The 21,010-nt window shown below is 44.9% G+C and overlaps 1 long non-coding RNA gene across 2 annotated transcripts in view; it reads left to right on the plus strand.

Annotated features, from left to right (window-relative positions):
* The window catches only part of LOC137312846 (uncharacterized), a 34,774-nt gene extending 14,824 nt beyond the window's left edge, over positions 1–19,950 (plus strand). Inside the window, exons 3-4 of one of the 2 annotated variants that reach the window (XR_010960828.1) lie at positions 13,983–17,008; positions 18,523–19,950. This is a non-coding gene — a long non-coding RNA (uncharacterized lncRNA). The remainder of the gene's footprint in view (positions 1–13,982; positions 17,009–18,522) is intronic. The other variant, XR_010960829.1, reaches the window with a different exon arrangement.
* Positions 19,951–21,010: the final 1,060 nt, after the last annotated feature.

A 21,010-nucleotide genomic window follows, 5' to 3' on the forward strand; every position in this document is an offset into this window, starting at 1 on the left:
ATTTAGTGAAATGATGGGATGGTGGGTGGTGGGGATTGTGGGATATTGTGAGAAGGTGGGTAGGTGGGGTTGAGGCATGTGGAGAGAAGGTGTGTAGGTGGGTAGGTGCGATTGAGGGATATGGCGAGAGGTTGGGTGGGTGAGGATTGTGGTCTTTGGGGATGTGGATTGGAGTGTCGGAGGAATCTGGTCTGATGATGGTAGGTGTGGATTGAGGAATATGAGGAGAAGATAGGTAGGTGTGAGTGAGGGATATGAGGAGAAGCTGGTTAGTTTGGGTTTGAGGGATATGGTGGGAATGTGTGTTGGTTGGGATTGAGGGGTCTAATGAGAATGTGAGTAGGTAGGGTTGAGTGTTATGGGGAGAAGGTGTGTAGCTCTGGTTTGAGGGATATGCGAGGTGTTTAGGTGGTATTGAGAGATATGGTGGGAAGTTGTGTCTGTGGGATTGAGGAATAAGGTGATAATGTTGGTAGGTGGGGATTGAGGTATTTGGGGGTAAGATCGGTCGGTTGCGATTGAGGGATACGGGGGATGATGGGTAGTTTGGAATTGAGGGATTTTGTATGAAGATGGGTAGGTGTAATTGAGTGAAATGGGGAGATGGTGGGTAGGTGGGGTCGACGGATATGGTGAGGAGTTGTGTAAGTGTGATTGTGGGAAATGTTAATAAGGTGGGTAGGTTGTGATTGAGAGATATTGTGAGAAGGTGGTTAGGTGGGGTTGACTTATCTTGGTAGAAGGTGAGTCGGAGGTAGTGAGAGGTATGGAAGTGAACTTTGGTAGCCGTTTGTGGGGGATATGTGGAGAAAGTGATTATGTGGAGTTTGAGTGAAATGTGGAGAATGTGTTTAAGTGGGGATTGATGGATATTGTGTGAATGTGTGTCGGTGGGGTTGAGTGATATGGGGAGAAATTCGGTCGGTGGGGTTGCTGGATATGGTGAGAAGGTGGTAAGTTTTGTTGAGGGATATTTTGAGAAGGTTTCGGTTGTTGTGTTGACTGATATGAGGAGAAGATCGGTAGCTGGGAGTCTCTCCCACTTTCCCTGTCCCCCTCCCTCTACCCCTCTCTCCATTTGTGTGTCTCACTCTTCTCGCTTTCTACTCGTGTTCTCTCTCTACTCGCTCTCCCGACCCTCTCTCTCTCTCGGCCTCTCTCTCTCTCTGTCTGTCACACTCTCCTCACTCTCTACTCGCTCTCACCCTCTACTCCATGTCTCTCCCACTTCCTCTCTCTCTCTCTCTCTCTGTTCACTCTTTGACACATCCCCATCCATTACTCTTTGTCTTCCGTTTCTCTGTCTCCCCTGTTTCTCTCTGTTTCTTTATCTGTCTGTCTCTTTCTTTCTCCCTCACCACCACCATCTCTCTGTCTGTATTATTCAGACTCTCACAGTCTGTCCGCCTCACTCGCTGACAACCCCCGCCCCCCCTCACCCACACGCATGTCCTCATATTCCCTCTCGGTGTCTCTCTGCCTCTCCACTGTGACTCCATCTTTCGTTCTTCACTCTTTCCCCTCACTCTCACCATCTACTCTCCAACTCTCTCCCTCTCCACCTCTCTCAATCACGAACTCTCTCCCTTTCTCTATATCTCAGCTTCAATTTCACGCTTCCCCTTTACTCTTTCTCGTTGCCTCTGCCACTTTACTCTGTGCGACTACACTCTGTGCGAATACACTCTCTCACCCAGCCCCATCTCTCTGTCTCTCTTTCTCCCTATCTCTCACCCTCTGACCATCCCCGTCTCATCCTCTCTCTATCTGTCCCTCCCTCTGTCTCTCTCCCTATACTCTTTAACTCTGTCTCTTTCTCTCTCCCTCTGACTCTTTCCCTCTGATTCTCTTTCTTTCCCGGTACTTACCCTCCACTCTCTTTCTCTCTCTCTTTCTGTCCGAGTCTCTCTGCGTCTACACTTCTATCTCTGTCTCTAATCGCTGTCTCTCTCTCTGTCTCCCTCAATCTACACTCTCTGATCCATCCCCGTCTCTCACTCTCTGTCTTCCTTTTTTCTCTGCCTCCCCTGTTTCTCTCTCTCTGTCTGTCTGTCTGTTTCTCCCTCTGTCTGTCCCTTTCTTCTCCCTCACCCGTCCTATTTCTCTGTCTCGATTATGCTTACCCTTACAATCTGCCTGTCTCTCTGCCACTCTCAATGTCGTCATTCTCCCTCTCTCTGTTTCTGTCTCCCGATCTCTCTCCCTCTAATCTGTCTCTCATTCTCCACTCTCCGTCTCAACTCTCCATCTCCACTCTCCGTCTCCACTCTTCTTCTCCAACCTATGCCCGTCTCTCCCTTTCTCTCTTCCTCCCTCCGCCCTCTCTGTCTGTCTGTTTGTTCCTCTGTTTCTGTCTTTCATTCTTGCTCCCCCACCATCTCTCTGTCTCTATAATTCTGTCTCTCTCTCTGTCTCTCTCTCTCTTCTGATTCTCTGCCTCTCTATGCTATCTCTCTGTCACCCACTCCATTGCTCTCTCCCCACCCCCCCCCCCCCCTCTGCGTCTCTCTCTCTGTCTCTCTCTCTTCCCCTCATCAATCTCCCCCTTTACCCGCGTCTCTCCCTCTCCGTCTGTCTCTGTTTCTGTCTCCCCAGTTTCTCTCATTCTTTTGCTCTCTCCTCTCTGTTTCTCTTTCTCTTTGTCCGCTGTCTGTTTCTCTTGTTCACTCTCCCCAACTATCTGTCTCTGTCTTTATTTTTCTCTCTCCCTCCCACTCCCCATTTCTCACTCGTTTTGCGTATGTCTCTCTTTCTCTTGCCCATTTCTCTGTCTCTCTGCTCCGTCACGGCTGATCAGCAGCGCCGCCTGCTTGAGGTTGTGGTCTGTGGTGACATTGACCAGGAACGTCGGAACAGGAGTTGGCCATTTCGCCCTTTTAGACTGTTACGCCATTCAATGGGATCATGGCGGATCTCTGACCGAACTTCATTTACCCGCCTTAATCCCATAGTCCCTGAACACATGGTTAACAAAAATCTATCTATAAAATTAACAACTGAGCTAACATCAACTTCCGTTTGCAGAAGAGAGTTCAAACATCTCCCACCCTTTGCGGGTAGAAATGTTTCATAACTTCACTCCTCGAAGTTCTGGCTCTAATTTTTAGGCGATGTCTCCTGGTCCTCGATTCCCCAACCAGCGGATATAGTTTCTCTCTATCTACCCTATCAGTTCCCCTTAATATCTTGAAAAATTAAAACAAATCACCCCTTAATCTTCTAAATTCCAGAGAATGCATCCCTAGTTTGTGTAATCTCTCTTCAAAATTTAACCCTTGATGTCCAGGTAGCATTCTAGTAAATAAAGACAAACAGAGTTTTAACAGCTCGGTAAGTTTTAATGACTGCCAAACAAGTAAAGATTATCTTTTAAAAACGAGGGCTCTCATATCACTACTTATTTTATTAGTTTTTGGTTATTGAAGAAGAATTAAAATTACAATATTATTTTTTAAACTTTTCCCTTCTGTCTCTTTAACTTAATTCTATTATTTCATTGGTTTTTGATTTTTTAAATTTACAATGCCACACAGAATGCCAACTTGAAAGGAATGAATTCTGCTTGATTGTTTGAGCAATGCAGCCTGATTCTGTGGGCGGGACTTCTCGTCCTCACGAATTTTGTGGGCGTGTCTTCTCCTCACACACATTTCCAGCTGCGCAGCAAATCACGCTGCTCAGAGGCTGGGTTGATGATGCAAAATTTTTGTGAAGTTCGAAATCAAGGAATTCATCGCCACAGAGCCTACAGTCAGTATTTTTGTTAATTTAATTCGCAAGAGCTGCAGTGAGCGTTGCCTCGCCGCTCGCAGCGATTTCTGGCCCAATGTCTCCTGCCGCTCTGCCAATTTCCTATCCAGGTCAATCATTTCCCCTCAATTCCATCAGCTTCAACTTTAGCTAACAGTCTCTTCTGAGGGACTTTATCGAATGCCTTTTGGAAGTCCATATGAACAACATCTATAGACATTCCGCTGTCCACTACTTTAGTCACCTCTTCAAAACAAAATCCATGCTGGCTCTTACTGATCAGCTGAAAATGTTCAAGGTGTTCAGTCACTATCCTTAATGAGAGACTCGAGTAATTTCTCGAAAACGGATGTTTGGCGAACTGGTCTATAATTCCCTGGTTTGCTACTGGCACCTTTCTTAAATAGTGGAGTGACATGTGCAGTTTTCCAATTTAGATAAATGTTCATGCACCGTTAGGCTGTTAATTATATCTGCCTCATTACTCATTATTAATTCGAGTAAAGCCTGCACCCTTGTTGGTCCCAGGACATATTGTTGCAGAAAGCTTTGCTGAACCTACTCAAGAAATTCGTTACCTTTCTGACATGAGCTCGTCTGTTTATCCCATTCCATATGAAGGTTAAAATCTATCCCCATTAAAACCACACTGCATTTGCTACATGCGTGTCTAATCTCCGCATTTATACATTGTGCCGCTTCACAGCTACGACAAGGGGGTCGATACACAACCCCCACTTTGGTCTTAAATCCTTTTCTATTTCCTAATTCGACCCATAAAGTTTCCACTGCCTGCCTCCCTCTCGTTATGTCCTCTCTTATCGATGAAGTAATTACATCCTTAATCACTAAGGATACTCCTCCCCCTTTACCCATTTTTTCTATCATTCCTATGACCTTATAACCTGATATATTCAGTTCCCATTCCTGACTGTTGAGCAGCCATGCCTCAGTAATGGCCAACATGTCGTGCCCTGTCGGTTGAATTTGTGCCCGAATTTCATTCAATTTGTTGCTTATACTCCATGCGTTTGTATAAAGAACGCTTATTTGGGCCACACACCCTACCCATATTGTAATATTGTATTTCTCACACTTTCCTTATTTCTATCTCCAGATTTAATTACTTTACATCTTTCAGTTTTTCATTTACCTGTAGTACCTAAAGCATAATTTCTGACTATCACTCTACTCTCTTCCTTTATATTCTGGAATTTTTATTTATATTACTTTTCCAATGAGCCATACCCCCATTTACTAGTTTATGACCTTATTTATCCATGGCGCTGTGACCCTGTTCCCACCGAGGTCAGGTGGAGCCGGTTCCAACGGTACAATTCCTTCCTGTCCCAGTACAGGTGCAAGTGTCCCACGAAATGGAACCTCTCCTTCCCACACCACTCCTTCATCAATGTATTCACCTCTCAAATCTGCTAATCCCAACGACTATTTGCACGTGGCTCAGGTAATAATCCAGAGATTATAACCCTTGAGTGCCTGTTTTTTTTTTAAAAATGCTCCTGATACTCTCAGTGTCTGGACTGTGATCACCTCTCTCAGTGTCTGGACTGTGATCTCCTTTCTCAGTGTCTGGACTGTTATCTCCTCTCTCAGTGTCTGGACTGTGATCCTCTCTCTCAGTGTCTAGACCGTAACCTCCTCTCTCAGTGACTGGACTGTGATATCCTTTTAGTGTTAGAACTGTGATCACCTCGCTCAGATTCTGGACTGTGATCACCACTCTCACTGTCTGGGCTGTGATGTCCTCTCTCAGTGTCTGGACTGTGATCACCTCATTCAATGCCTGGTCTGTGATCTCCTCTATCAGTGTCTGGACTGTGATCTCATCTCTCAGTGTATGGACTGCGATCTCCTCATTCAATGCCTGGTCTGTGATCTCCTCTATCAGTTTCTGGACTGTGATCTCCTTTTTCAGTGTATGGACTGTGATCCTCTCTCTCAGTGTCTAGACCGTGACCTCCTCTCTCAGTGACTGGAATGTGATATCCTTTTAGTGTTTGGACTGTGATCACCTCTCTCAGATTCTGGGCTGTGATCACCACTCTCTGTGTCCGGCCTGTGATCTCCTCTCTCACTGTCTGGACTGTGATCCTCTCTCTCAGTGTCTAGACCGTGACCTCCTCTCTCAGTGACTGGAATGTGATATGCTTTTAGTGTTTGGACTGTGATCACCTCTCTCAGATTCTGGGCTGTGATCACCTCTCTCTGTGTGCGGGCTGTGATCTCCTCTCTCAGTGTCTGGACTGTGATCTCCTCTCTCAGTGTCTGGTCTGTGATCTCCTCTCTCAGTGTCTGGACTGTGATCCTCTCTCTCAGTGTCAAGACCGTGACCTCCTCTCTCAGTGACTAGACTGTGATATCGTTTTCGTATTTGGACTGTGATCACCTCTCTCAGATTCTGGACTGTGATCACCACTCCCAGTGTCTGGACTGTAATCTCCTCTCTCAGCGTCTGGACTCTATTCTCCTCTCTCAGTGTATGGACTGTGATCGCCTCTCTCACTCTCTGGGCTGTGATCCACTCTCTCAGTGTCTGGGCTATGATCCACTCTCTCAGTGTCTGGACTGTAATCTCCTCTCTCAGCGTCTGGACTCTATTCTCCTCTCTCAGTGTATGGACTGTGATCTCCTCTCTCACTCTCTGGGCTGTGATCCACTCTCTCAGTGTCTGGACTGTGATCTCCTCTCTCAGTGTGTGGACTGTGTTCTCCACTCTCAGTGTCTGGACTGCGATCTCCTCTCTCAGTGTATGGACTGTGATCTCCTCTCTCAATGCCCGGTCTGATCTTTTCTCTCAGTGTCTGGAATGTGTTTTCATCTCTCATTGTCTGGACTACGATCTACTCTCTCTGTGTCTGCACGATGGTGGGCACTGGGATTGATGCCCCCAATGATACAATTGCCACACTGAGCACTGACATGTGAAGGAACTGCTCGAGTAACTGAACACCAGTGAGAGACAGAACCTTCCGTTGTGAAAAGAAAGATTTTTGTAATAACAGCGCTCACCAACATAAACACTGTCACGAACTTAATGCTTTGGAATATGAGGCATGGCAAATATCAACCACCTTCGTTTAAACTGTTCCCAGGACAGGTATAAAATGGGTCAGATATAAATGGATCACTGTCACATCAAACACTCCCAGCGCAGGTGAAGTAGGGGTTTGATATAGAGTAAAGCTCCCTCTACACTGTCCCGTCAAACACTCCCAGGGCAGGTACAGGGTTAGAAACAGAGTAAAGCTCCCTCTATACTGTCCCAACAAACACTCCCAGGGCAGTAACAGGGTTAGAAACAGAGTAAAGCTCCCTCTATAATGTCCCATCAAACACTCCCAGGGCAGGTACAGGGTTAGAAACAGAGTAAAGCTCCCTCTACACTCTCCCATCAAACACTCCTAGCGCAGGTGAAGTAGGGGTTATATATAGAGTAAAGCACCCTCTACGCTGTTCCATCAAACAATCCAAGAGCAGGTACAACACAGGTTAGATACAGAGTAAAGCTCCCTTCACACTGTCCCATCAGACACTCCCAGGGCTGTTACAACACAGGTGAGATACAGGGTAAAAGTCCCTCTGCACTCTCCATGCTCTGTGTGTGGGTCTTAATCCCACACCGGGTGATATCTACTGACGGAGACCGGGATGGAGCCTGTGCCTTTCCCTGAGATCAATGCCTTCCCCCATTCTCGCTCATTCTCCCTTCCATCGATGCTCTGCTCCAGTCTTTCAGTCCGATTGATGTTAAGATACAATTTGCTGTTATTGTCGACATTCTTCCTGGAACAAATCCATTAAAGCAGCAACAAGTGGCTATTGTTCAGCTGCCAACAGCTCACAGGCATTTCCAAAACATCTCCTTCTGCCTCTATTTACTCATCCCTCCTCTCTTTCTCGATATTCTGTTCCTAAAACTCAATCTCTTTCTCTGTCTGTCTCTGTCTGTCTCTCTCGTGCTCTCTCTCTCTCTCCCTCGACTCTCTGTTTCTCCCTTTACTCTCTCTCTTTCTCTTACCCCTACATGGACTGTACAGCACAGAAACAAGCCACTCGTCCCAAAGAGTCCATGCCGTTGTTTATGCTACACATGATCCTCCTTTCACCCTTGTTCATCGAACCCAATGAACATATCCTTCGATTCCCTTTTCCCTCGTGTATTTATCTAGCTTCCCCTTAAAAGCATCCTTGCTCGTCGCCTCAACTCGCTTGTGGTAGCCAGTTGCTCACTCTCTCCACTCCCTGGGGAAAGGAGTGTCTCCTGAATTAATATTGGATTTATTAGTGACTATCTTAGATTTATAACCCCTAGTTCTGCTCCCTCCCGCGGGTGGAATCATCTTCTCTCCGTCTACCCCATCAAACCCTTCATTAAACTTAAAGACTTCTATGACGTCACTCCTCAGTCTTCTCATTTCCAGAGAAAAGACATCCAGCTTGTTCTCTCCTCTGATCTCCGTATTTCTGTGCAGGATCAATACTTCCTGTTTGAAGTCTTTGTTTCATTAATTGAAAGCTTTTCATGCCCCAGTTCCCCTCAGTGGGTTGTGATCTCCAGTGTGAACGAGCCGTCTACGGGTTTAGGCTCTGAACAGTAAATTGAGCCTTCGACCCAGGACTGACAGGACACTCTTTTTAAACAGGCGCAGAATGACCCGGGACTGACAGAACACCCCTTTTAAACTGGGGCAGATTGATCCGGGACTGACAGCGCACCCCTTTTAAACAGACTCAGAATGATCCGCGACTTGCAGCACATCCCTTTTAAACAGATACCGAATGATCTGGGACTGACAGCACACCCCTTTTAAACAGATACCGAATGATCCGGGACTGACAGCACACCCTTTTAAACAGGGACAGAATGATCCGGGACTGACAGCACCAACGTGAAAATGCTTCTCTGATGCTCTGTTCTGAGTGAATTTCCTTCCAAACTTTGCATTTGTAATTCGCTCAAAAACAAAGAGCAGAAACTGCGCTCTTAATAAAAAGAAGGTTCACTACCTTAACAGGTATCAAACCCGCCATCTTTGTACTATCAATAGCATGCTTTAAACAACGGAGCTAATCGACCATGGCCGAACGATGGCTGTTGTGCTTCATTTTACTTTGTATTGATGGCGTTCCCGGGAAACAAATCCTCTGCAGCTGCCAATCAAACAAACCGTTGGAGGGAACTTCCTGCATGCAACCAACCACAAGCAGTCTGCAGCTGTCAATCAACCCACATTTCCCAAGGGAGACTGCCTGCAGTCTACAGTCTGCAGCTGTCAATCAATCCCCATCCTCCCCAGAGACACTGTCTGCAGTCTGCAGCTGTCAATCAATCCCCTGTCTTGCCCAGGGAGACTGCCTGCAGTTGACAGTCTGCAGCTGTCAATCAATCCCCTGTCTTCCCCAGGGAGACTGACTGCAGTCTGCAGTCTGCAGCTGTCAATCATCCAGTCACCTCAATCCACTCTATCTGCTCCCGTCATAATTTCATGTACCTCAATTAAATCTCGTCTCAGCCTCCTTTGTTCCGAAGAAAACAACACGAGCCTATCCAATTCTGTCCCACAGCTAAAATTATCCAGCACTGGCGATATCCTCGTCAATTTCACCTGCCTCCCCTCTTGTGCAATCACACCTTTCCGGTCATGTGGTGATTTCCCCTCCCTGTGATGCTCTGATCCTTATTCTCTCTCGGACTCTCTCTCTCTCTCATTCTACTCTCTCTCTCTGTCATGTTTTTATCACTCGTTTTGTCGCCGTCTCACCCTCTCTCTGTTTGTCTCCCATGTTTCTCTCTCTCTCTCTCTCTCTGTTTCTCTCTCTGTCTGGCCCTCTGTCAGTTTCTCTCCCTCTCCCCAATGTATTTCTCTGTCTTCCCCTCTGACTCTGTTTCTCTTCTTGTGCTCACCTTCTCTCTCTCATTTGCGAACTAGGGGTGCAGAAGCTGTGATCAGCTCATTCAATGTGTTCAGAGTACAGGCTGGGGTCAGTGTGAAATTGTTTGTGTTTGGATAGTCCTGTTGCATCAGTGTGAAATTGTTTGTGTTTGGATATTCCTGTTGCACCCCTAGTTCGCAAATGAGCTGCTCAGGATGTGCAAGGCCCACCAGTGGCCTGGGGTCCTGGAAGACTTTGCCATTGCTCGAGAGGGAAGCCTGCTTTTGGTTCTAAGTTGTGCCGCACCTCTGCCCCCACTTCTCATCCAACCTCGATTCCTGAACTAATTTTATTACCTTCCATCTTCAAGTGACATATACACCCTCTTCTTTATCCAGGAATTATACATGCCTCTGATTTGCTTCTCTCCGTAAATCTTCTGGACCTTGTTTTTCATCATTTTTGACAGTACGTCTCTGTAACTGAATCTGTTTGTTCATTTTCTAATTTGATCTGAAATGTTTGAATAGCTGGCAAGCAATACCTGCTATTCTGCCAAGCGTATTTCCACAAACAAAGATGAATCTAGGGAGCCGGAATTAACCTTGTGAACCTTCGTTTCACCTCCTCTCAGGCAACTTCTTAACTTAGAAAGAAGACAAGGACAGAAAGAGAAAGTGAGTTAGTGAAAGGCAGCTAGGAAACAGTGACAGGTGGAAATAAGAAAGAGAGAGACTTAGAGAGAGCGAGAGAGAGAAGAGAGGGTAGGAGAGAGAGAATGAGGCAGAGAGATAGAAAGGAGGGAGGGAAGATACAGCAGCAGAGATGGAAAGGAAGAGAATGAGGCAGAGATAGAAAGAGGAGAGAGAGACAGGAAATCGACAGAAGTGGCGAGAAACAACGAGGCAGAGAGAAGAAAGAGGGACGATACTGATGGAGTAACGGGGAATTAGTGCGAGGCAAGAAGAGGGAACGTGAGATAGAGAAGAGAGGAAGGCAGGAAGTGTAAGAGAGACGAGGCAGAGTGAAATAAGCGAGAGGTAGAGAGAGAGGAATTGAGAGAAAGAAAAAAGAATCCCCGTAAAGGTGAATGAAAGAGGGAGAACGAGGCAGGGAGTGATAGGGCGAGAGATAAATAAACAGAGGCAGAGAAATCAGAGGCAGAGAAAGAAAAGCATAGAGAGAAATAAAATAAGTCAAAGAGGGAAAGAGTGAGATAAAACGAGACCGAGGGATTTGGTAAGGCAGGGAGAGAGAGACAGAAGGTGGAACAGATTTTGTCCCTGCTTCCGTGCACAGTTAAATATTTCTTATATTTTTTATTCTTCTATGATAAGAGCGCTGTTGGATTATAATCACAGATTTTGAACCCATAAAATTTTGCTCAATAAGTATTGATTTTGAGACAGTTACTGATGTCAGAGCAGGTTCATCCAGCAGCATCGAGTTATACTGCCAGCTGTACTTGGGTCTCTGGTCAATCGCCCTCTGCGTTGACAAATCAAACTCTCCCAGGGCAGGTACAGCAAGGGTTAGAAGGAGAGTAAAGCTCCATTTACACTGCCGCAATCAAATACTCCCAGGGCAGGAACAGCACGGATTAGATACAGAATAAAGCTCCCTCTACACTGTCCCATCAAACATTCCCAGGGCAGGTACAGCACGGGTTAGATTCAGAGTAAAGCTCCCGCTTCAATGTCCGATCAAACAATCTGATGGGCCTGATGCAATGCGCGTCTCCTTCCAATCTTGAACCTTGAACGGTCAGAGAGCTGACACTCTGGGACACCTGTCTTATCTCAGTAACTTTCTGAATGTGTGATTAGGCACTTTCAGAGATTCCCTGCTGTGGTCTCCTCTTCCCATTACCTACAATTCCCACATCTTCCCGCAGCCTCAGAAGACCCCTGAACACCTCGGACACAATGATCCAAAAGAGAAACAAGACACGGATATGAAGCTGTGATCAATGCAGTGAGATTTATTTCTGAGTACAGCCCATTATTCAGACAGCAGTAATACAGGGTCAGGGGTTGTGGGATTTACACAATCAAACAGAGCCTGCTCCCCGTGAACGAAAGTTTCATTCAGTGAGAACTTGGAGAGCTCGGGCTGGTGAGAATCCATCACTGGATCTTTCACTCTTTCGGTCTACAACATTGTAACCCATCGCCGCAGAATTTCGGCAGAGTCTCCTCGTTTGTGTGACAGGATCCGAAACGACACATTCCTACAAGAGGGCGGCATATATCGTTGCCATCTAAAATCCAAAATGAAGAGTTAATTAATTGACCGTTCTGGACATAGAGGGAGGGAGAACAATGAGAAAACATGAAGCTGAGTCTGTCCGTGTTACTGGAACTGACTCTGGACCACACATGAACCTCAGCTCATTTGTACTTCATTAAACCTCACCCTGACCCCTCCCCAACCGGTAGAGACTGACTCTTTGTTCTCAAGGGCAGCCCAATAGTTTTTGCACAGAATGGAGCCCACCGTTCGCGCTTTCTGAGACTAGAGACAAAGAAAAGAATGATCTCACATTTATATGGAGCCTTTCCCGTTAACAGAAGGGCCCGAAGAGTTTCACAGACAAAGGATTATTTCTGAAGTACCGAAACTGTTTTGTAACCAAATTGCTCACAGCAAAGTCCCACAAACAGCAAATGAGATTTGACAGTGTGGGGAGTTTCTGGTGATGTTAGTTGAGAGAGTGATGTTGGTCCAAGATACCAGGAGAACTCCCAGCTCTTCAAATAATGCGACCAAGTGTTTCCAGCCCCATGAACAGGTAGACAAGGTCTCCGTTTAACGATTCATTCAAAAGATGACACCTCCAACAGTGCTGCACTCCCCCAGTGCTGGGCTGTATGTACCGGAGTGGGACATCAACCCTTAACTTGTTCACTCAACTCCCAACTGAGGTAAACTGACACCCGGCTCCTGAAAATTGATAGTTTCACCGCTTGACTCCTCCACTTATTTAGTGTCCTCATATCCTGATCTCTATGAAGGCTGCAGAATTATTCGAATTCAGAAACCTATTTTGAAACCCTTTTGATCCAATCCCCTCCCCTCATGTTATGAAAATCTGACTCATCTCTGGGGATCGGTTCCTGAGACGCCTCCAGTATCACTCCCAATTCACCATTCTTTGTCTGTGGGTCTGAGCAGCGAGTGTGGGGGAAAGGGACTGAAGGAGCTCCCGTCCGCACACTCACCTTTTACAGCAGGTAACACTGATCGGGAGCAGGAACTGTGAGTTTCCCCCTCCACAGTACCTGGGTACTGAAGCCAATTTCAGACTTTCCCAAACAGGTCAATTCTCCGGCTGAGATCCGGTAACTCGGCACTGGTCAGTAATTTGTGCTTTAATTCTTGGTCTGTTTGGATCCTCACACAACACCCACCATTCCCACTCCCCGCTCAGGTACCGACTAAACAATCGGACGATTTTCCTGTGGAACTGGTTCAGATTAATATTCTTCATTCATTCTTACAATATTACAATAATGTTCATTTAAGCAATCAAACCGTGAGCTTCAGTCAGAGAATAAAATAGTTTAAACAAAAATTGGTGTTGAGAGATCAAAGAAACTTACTTCTTGCAAAGAATGATATTCCGCCACCTCCAACACCGAAACCGATCAGCTTTCGAGCAGTGATGGACTGAGTCAGCACCAGGAATACAAATACCAAAATTAGAACTTTCGCCATCTTCCGCTGAGTACCTCAGAGTCAGGATCAGACGGCTGGAGATCACAAATTTTGTATCTGGACATAGAGAGTTTGCTGTATTTATAATCACATAAAAGGGGAGTGACTTTCTGAAAATATCCTGGGAACAGGACTTTCCCTTCCGTGTGACGGTGGATCAGTTGGCAGCTTGCCTCAGTTGGCAGTTCTCTATCTTTCAGATCACAAGGTTGTGTTTTTGGCCCAACTTCAGGGTTTGAAACATGAGCTCATCTGACAGATTGTGCCAGGTGCAAAAGCTGGACATTTAATGGTTAACTCCACCCCCACTATTGCTTCCACAGGAGCTCTAAATCTGCCCTCTCTCTCCTGTTCCCTCCTCGTGCCCTTTAATATACCACTTAAATTGATCTCTCTTCCACCGAGCCCACTTCAAGCAGTGATGGACTAATTCAACACCAGGACTCCAAGGACCGAGAGCAGCGATTTCATCAGTTTTGGCAAAGAGTTTGCTGCATTTTATCATCACACACACGGGGACTGACCGGTCTCTGAAAATATCCTGGGAAAAGTTGCTTCCGTCCTGTATGACTGCTGATCAGTTGACAGGTGGACTAAGCTGTCAGTTCTTTATCTTTCAGATCACAAGATTGTGAAATTCCGCTGACAGGATGTGCCAGGTAGACGAGCAGAGCATTTAACCCATCAACTCCAACTAAAGTATTCTCCCCACATGAAGCCTGTATCTCACCCCTCGCTCCTGCTTGCTCCCTGTGCCCTAGAGTATTTTCCAGCCTGATCGCTCTTCCACCGTTAAACAGGCACAGAATGATTCGGGACTGACTGCACATCCCTTTCAAATGGATACAAACATAAAATGATCTGGGACTGAGAACGCACCTTTTTAAAAGACATCGACACAAAATGATCCGGTATTGACTGCACACTCCTTTTAAATAGACATCGACACAGAATGATGCGGGATTGAGTGCACATCCCATTTAAACAGACATAGACACAGAATGATCCGGCACTGACGGCAGACCCATTTTAAACAGACATAGACACAGAATGATCCGGCACTGACGGCAGACCCATTCTCAACAGATACAGAATGATCCGGAACGACAGGACACCACGATTAAACAGACAGTGACACTGTATGATCTAGGACTGGTGCATATAAATGACCTGAACTTAGGTAAACAGTATATAATTTAAAGTTTTCAGCAGACACGAAACTCAGAAACGTGGTAAACAATGTGGCGAATAGTAACAGTCTTCAGGAGGACACAGAGAGACTAGTAAAATGGGTAGACCCATGGCAGATGTAATTTAACGCAGAGAAGTGCAGTGATACATTTGCTGGAAGAATGAGGAGAGGCAATATAAATGAAATCGTACAATTTTAAAGGGCGAGCAGGAACAGAAAGATCTGGGGGTATATGTGCACACATCTTTGAAGGTGGCAAGACAAGTTGAGAAGGCTGTAAAAAACATATGGGATCCTGGGCTTTATTAATGGAGGCATAGAGTATGAATGCAATAAAGTTTTGCGAAACATTTATTATACACCGGTTAGGCCTCAGCTGGAGTATTGCGTACAATTCTGGACACCACTCATTAGGAAGGATGTCAAGGTCTTGGAGAGGGCACAGTCGAGGTTTTCCAGGATGATACCAGCGAAGTTGGACTTCAGTTATGTGGAGAGATTGGAGAAGCTAGGATTGTTCTCATTAGAGCAGAGAAGGTTATGGGATACCTATGGAGGTATTCAAAATAATGAGGGGTTTTCATAGAGCAAGTAGGGAGAAAGTGTTCACTTTGGCAAGTGGGTCGGTAACCAGAGGTAATAGATTTAAAATAATTGGCCAACGAACTAGAGGGGAAATGAAGAGATTTTTTCACACGGAGGGTTATGAAGATCTGGAACGCATTACCTGAAAGTGCCTATCAGGCTCGATAGGACCTTTCAAAAGGCAATTGGACATGTACTTGAACAGGACTAATTTGCAGGACAATGTGGAAAAAGCTGGGAAGTGGGATTGAATTGGACAGTTCTTTCAAAGAACCGGCACGGGCCCGACGGGACGAAGGGCCTCGTTCTGTTCTGTAAGAACGTATCATTCTATGATTCTCTAAACCTGCAAACTTCTTTCATCTCTGTTTGACATAATCAGGAGGCGTTTACCATTCTTTGTGTTTCTGGACTTCTGAAGTGTGGTTGAACCGTGAGACAAAAGTTTCCTGTAATTAGTGCGGGAGGAAACTATCAGTGTAAATATCAGATATGCACGTGGATGGTTCACTGGGTACCGTCGGAACCAGATACACTGCTCATTCCGGTTATTTGTCCAGCAGAACACAGCGATCATTCTCTTCAACTGTACTCACCAGAAGGAAAATGAAACAAACTAAACTGTTCTGTCATCTTCTGCTGGTTTATGTCCACTCATAGAGAGAGACTGAGAGATTGGATTGGCTTTTTCACTTTGTAATCGATTATACTTTGTATTTATTGTAAGAGGCGGTTCCATCCCTAACGTCCTGTGCCTGACATTCTCATTGATACTAAGATGTGTTGTGAAAGAGTTTCTACCAATTGCACGTTGCGGATAAAAGCTGAACATCGAAAACGACTTTGAAACCAGTTTCGCTTCGCACCCTTGAGTAGGAGATGGGTTGCTGGTTGTAAGGAAGGAAGTTTGTAAAATCAGCCCTTCAGAGCAGTATCGGTGAAATGTGTTCTGGACACATTCTATGAGATGCCTGTTGAACAATGAAGGGGCACTCACACACAGTAATTCCAGAATCCTTACCTTGTTGGCTCCCGTACTATTACAAATCGCGCGCTCGGATATTTTTTCCTTAAACTCACAATGAATAAATATCACTGAGGTAATAGAAAGGCCCCGCGATAAAGCGAACCCAGGATGTCCTATTTATTAAACAAGTGCTTTGACCAGCTAAACCACGGCGCCAAATCACCGAGATCGATCAGCTACCGCACAGCAGAGAAGGTTGGTTTGAGGAGTATCCTCATCGCTTCTCTTGCCTATTTCCCGCAGGTTTCCCGATACTGCCAGTGTCTCTCGCTCTGTTTATCTGTGTCAATGTGTGAGTTGATTCTAATTTAAGACGCCTGCTTGTGTTTGTTTCTTATACGAAATAAATGAGGAGATCAGAGAATTCTCCTTCTGACACTGGGGAACTAATGAGACAAATTTATAGCAAGATATTGTTTATTATGATGCAGCAAAGAAAATCTGCCATCTTGAATGATTTCTGTTCAGTTTCCTCCAAAAACAAACTGTGACCCCCAACCTATTTCCAACACAGCGCCTTTAAGTTGATGCCAGACACGCTATTATTGAACCTCAGGCTGTAGTCAGCGCACTGATGACCTTCAAGTTTATATGGGCTCTTCAGGCACTTCGTGTGACACAAGAGCTTTCCAATCCCGTCCAGCTCCTGGAGACGGAGACATCCGTCAGAAGCAGCTTTCGCCGCTCGGGGCGATATCGCGCTCGAATTAATCGCCTGCCGTCAGCAGAAGGCAGCAAATCCAAAACAAAGCAATGCGGACAGCGTCTGGAAAACAGTTAACCGTTCAGTGTGCAGACTTTCGTGAGAGCTCCAAACAGGACCAGCGGAAGTTTTAAACTGGGTATGTGGATATGACTGCGCTTTTGCTTTATAAAATATCGGAGTATACATTTGAGTATGACGTTGAAAAATGAAGTATGGGTATGAATGAGTGTGAGATTTATATTGAAGAATGTGTGTGTGTGAATGGGTTAGGGTCACCCTAACGCAAACCCTAACTTTAAGGTTTATAGCAACGTAGGAGCAGAAGTAGGTGATTCAGCCCCTCGAGCCTGTTCCATCGTTTTATTGGATCATGGCTGGCCTGTGTCTTAACTCAATCTACAACCTTGGTTCCCTAACCCGTCGTAGGCTTGCCAAACAAAAATCTCTCAATCTCAGTCGTGAAATTTTCAATTGGCCCAGCCTCAACAGCTTTTTGGGGCAGAGTGTTTCAGATTTCTAGTCCTCTCTGTGTGAAGAACTATTTCTTGACATGAACCCTGAACTGCCTGGCTCTAATTTAAAGGTTATGCCCCCTTGTTCTTGACTCTCCCACCAGAGGAAATATGTTCTCTCTATCTACACGATCAACTCCTTTAATCATCTTAAACACCACAATATTTAAGGGAATGCAAGCATCGTATGTGGATTCTGTCCTCAAAATTTAACCCTATTGGCCCCAGTAATATTTTGGTGAAACTGCTCTGCACCCCTTCGAAGGTCAATATGTCCTTCCTGATTTGCGGTGTCCAGAACTGAACACAGTACTCGAGATGTGGTCTATCCAGAGTTTTATATAACTTTAACATCACTTACACCCCTTTATATTTTAACCCCCTTGAGAAAGAGGCCAACATTCCATTCGTCTTTTTTATTATCTTTTGTACCTGTCCACCAGGTTTTAATGATTTCTGTACTCGGACCCCCAATTCCCTCTGCTCATCCACAGTTCCTAGCTACTCGTCATTTAGAAAATATTCCGATCTATCAATCTTAGTTACGAAGTGGATGACCTCATACTTCTCCACGTTGAACTCCATCCAAAACAGTTTTTTTTCCACGTAATTATCTACCAATATCCTTTTGCACATTTCTGCTCCAATTTACACTATTTACTGTACCACCTGACTTGGCATCGTCAGCAAACTTGGATGTCTAGCTTTCCATTCCTTCATCTAAGTTATTTATAAATATAGTGAAAAGCTGCGGCCCCCTCTCAAATCTGTGGGTGCCACCTCTAGTCACATCCTGCCAATTGAAGCACACTCATTATCCTTACTCTATATCATCTACATCTTAACCAATTCGCTATCCCTGTCAATAGTTTCCTTCCAATTACATGCACTCTCATTTTTGTTAACAGTCTCTTTTGAGGAACTCTAACGAATGCCTTCTGGAATGCCATATAAATAACATCAACAGACACTCCCTTATTTACCACGTTGGTTACATACTCAAACGATTCAACTAGATTCGTTAAACATGACATACCCGTGAAAAAGTCATGCTTGCTGTCTCTGATCAGTTCATGTTCGTCCAAATGTTCAGTCACTCTGTCTCTACTAACAGATTCAATTAACTTCCCCATAACAGGTGGAAGACAAATAGACTATAATGTCCTCGTTTATCTCTCTCACCATTCCTAAATAATGGAGTGACATTGGCAATTTTCCAATCCAAGACGAAAGTTCCTGAATCAAGAGAGATGTAGAAGATCATGATTAAAGCATCTACAATGCCCTCGTCTGTTTCTTTTAATACCCTGGGTTGGAAACCACATGGAGATTTGTGTGTCTTTAGTCTTGTTATTTTCTCCATTGCATTCTTTTACTCCTATTCACGACAGAAGGCGGCTGAAACGAGCACGATATGGGCGCTGAGAAGGAATTCTACTTCCCAAGGCTGGATCACACCCTGCAGGAGCTGGTGGAGATTTGAAAGTCTTTATATATCACAAAGCTAGTATTTATGACACGGTGCCTCAAATATCTGCATAGCCAGGAAGGGCGAACTGACCATCAACGACCTCGAGGCAATAAGGTAGCACATTCAGATCTGGAGGCTGCACGTTAAAATCACGTCGGAGTCACCGTTACCTTTATACCAGATGTGTGTCTGGATAAATCGAACCGCCTCACAATAAACACAGTCGCCTTTAAAACTTTAGCGGACGAGTTTGGGGAACGATGTATGTGATTCTCACATTAATGCACTCGTACAAAGTTCGGGAGAAGTCTGTGTGAATGATTTACTGGGAAATCTTCAAAACATTTCGAAAATTCTCCGGTTCACTCACAAAGAAACACAAAGTGACGAATTCATTCATTCAGAAACAACAGGTGGAGAATCACAGATAACACAACCAGAGAGACCTGTAAAGACTGCAGCTCAACGAGATTGTGAGAGCGTCATTTCGCTGCATGTTGTAGTTGGTTAAAGTGCCAATAGAAACATAGGGACAGAAGTGGGCCAATTAGACCGTCGAGCCTCTTCCGCCATTCAAAGTCAGTGAACACTTCAGCAGTCAAGGACATTCAGCCACCTACCTTCGGGTAAGCATACTCCAAGGCGGCCTTCGAGACACACAACAACGCAAAATCGTCGAGCAGAAATTGATAGCCAAGTTCCGCACCCATGAGGACGGCCTCAACCTGGATCTTGGGTTCATGTCACGCTACACGTATCCCCACCAGCGGACAAATGTTATCTGTTTTTAATGTAACGGGACATTTGCTGTCTTTCTCTTCCTTCCGGATGTCTCCATGTTTCTGCCTCTCTCTCTCTCTCTGTTTTTTTTTTGGTTGTTTGTATATTCGGTGGCCTTGTAGGTAACACCTCTCTGTCTGCACACTATGATTGCCTTGGCAACGGGCAGTTGGAAAGACTGTCTGTAATCACCAGGTATTGTTCTGTGATTTATAAATGCGAAGAGTTCGAGGATTTCATTTCCACAACATTCACCTGAGGAAGGAGGAAGCCTCCGAAAGCTTGTGAATTTCAAATAAAATTGTTGGACTATAACTTGTTGTTGTAAAATTGTTTACAATTGTCAACCCCAGTCCATCACAGGCATCTCCACATCATGGCCATTCAATGAGATCGTGGTTGACCTGTGACCTAAATCCAAATCGCCCCCTTAGCCCAATATCCCTTCATACCTTTGGTTCACAAAAATCTATAAATCTCAGATTTAAAATGAACAATAGAGCTCGCATCAACTGCAGTTTGTGGAAGAGAGTTCCAAACTTCTATCACCCTTTGCGAGTAGAAATGTATCTGAACTTCACTCCTGAAAGTTCTTTCTCTATTTTTAGGCTATGTCCCCTCTTCCCAGACTCAACAACCATCAGAAATAGGTTCTCTCTATCTAACCTATCAGTTCCCCATGATGTCTTGAAATCTACGATCAAATCACCACTTAATCATTTAAATTCCAGGGAATACAACTTTAGTTTGTATAATCTCTCCTCGAAATTTAACCCTTGAGGTCCAGCTGTCATTTTTTAAATCTACACTGCACTTCCTCCAACGTCAATATATCCATCCTAAGGTGCAGTGTCCAGGACTGAAGACAGAACTCCAGGTGTGGTCTAACCAAGCCTTTGTATAGCTGCAGTATAACTTCTACCCCCTTGTATTCTGGTCCTCTAGATATAAAGGCCAGCATTTCATTCGCCTATTCGATTATTTTCTGTACCTGACCATGACATTTTAATGATCGATGTACATGGATCCCGAAGTATATTTGGACCTCCACTGTTTCGAGCTTTTTATCATTTATAAAATATTCTGATCTATCCTGTTTAGTTCCAAAGTGCATGACCTGACGTTTGCCTACATTGAAACCCATTTGCAACAGTTTTGCCCATTCATTTAATCTACTAATATCTTTATTACTTTATACTTCCATTTACGTTGCTTACAATGATTTGTGTCATCAGCAAACTTGGATATGTGGCTCTCTATCCCGTCATCTAATTCGTTAATAAATACAGTGAGCAGTTGAGGTCCCAACAAAGGTCCCCGCGGGAAACCACTCCTCACATCCTGCCAATTTTATAAACTATCCGTTATCCCTACT

Source organism: Heptranchias perlo, unplaced genomic scaffold, assembly GCF_035084215.1.
Source record: "Heptranchias perlo isolate sHepPer1 unplaced genomic scaffold, sHepPer1.hap1 HAP1_SCAFFOLD_44, whole genome shotgun sequence".
Taxonomy (NCBI): domain Eukaryota; kingdom Metazoa; phylum Chordata; class Chondrichthyes; order Hexanchiformes; family Hexanchidae; genus Heptranchias; species Heptranchias perlo.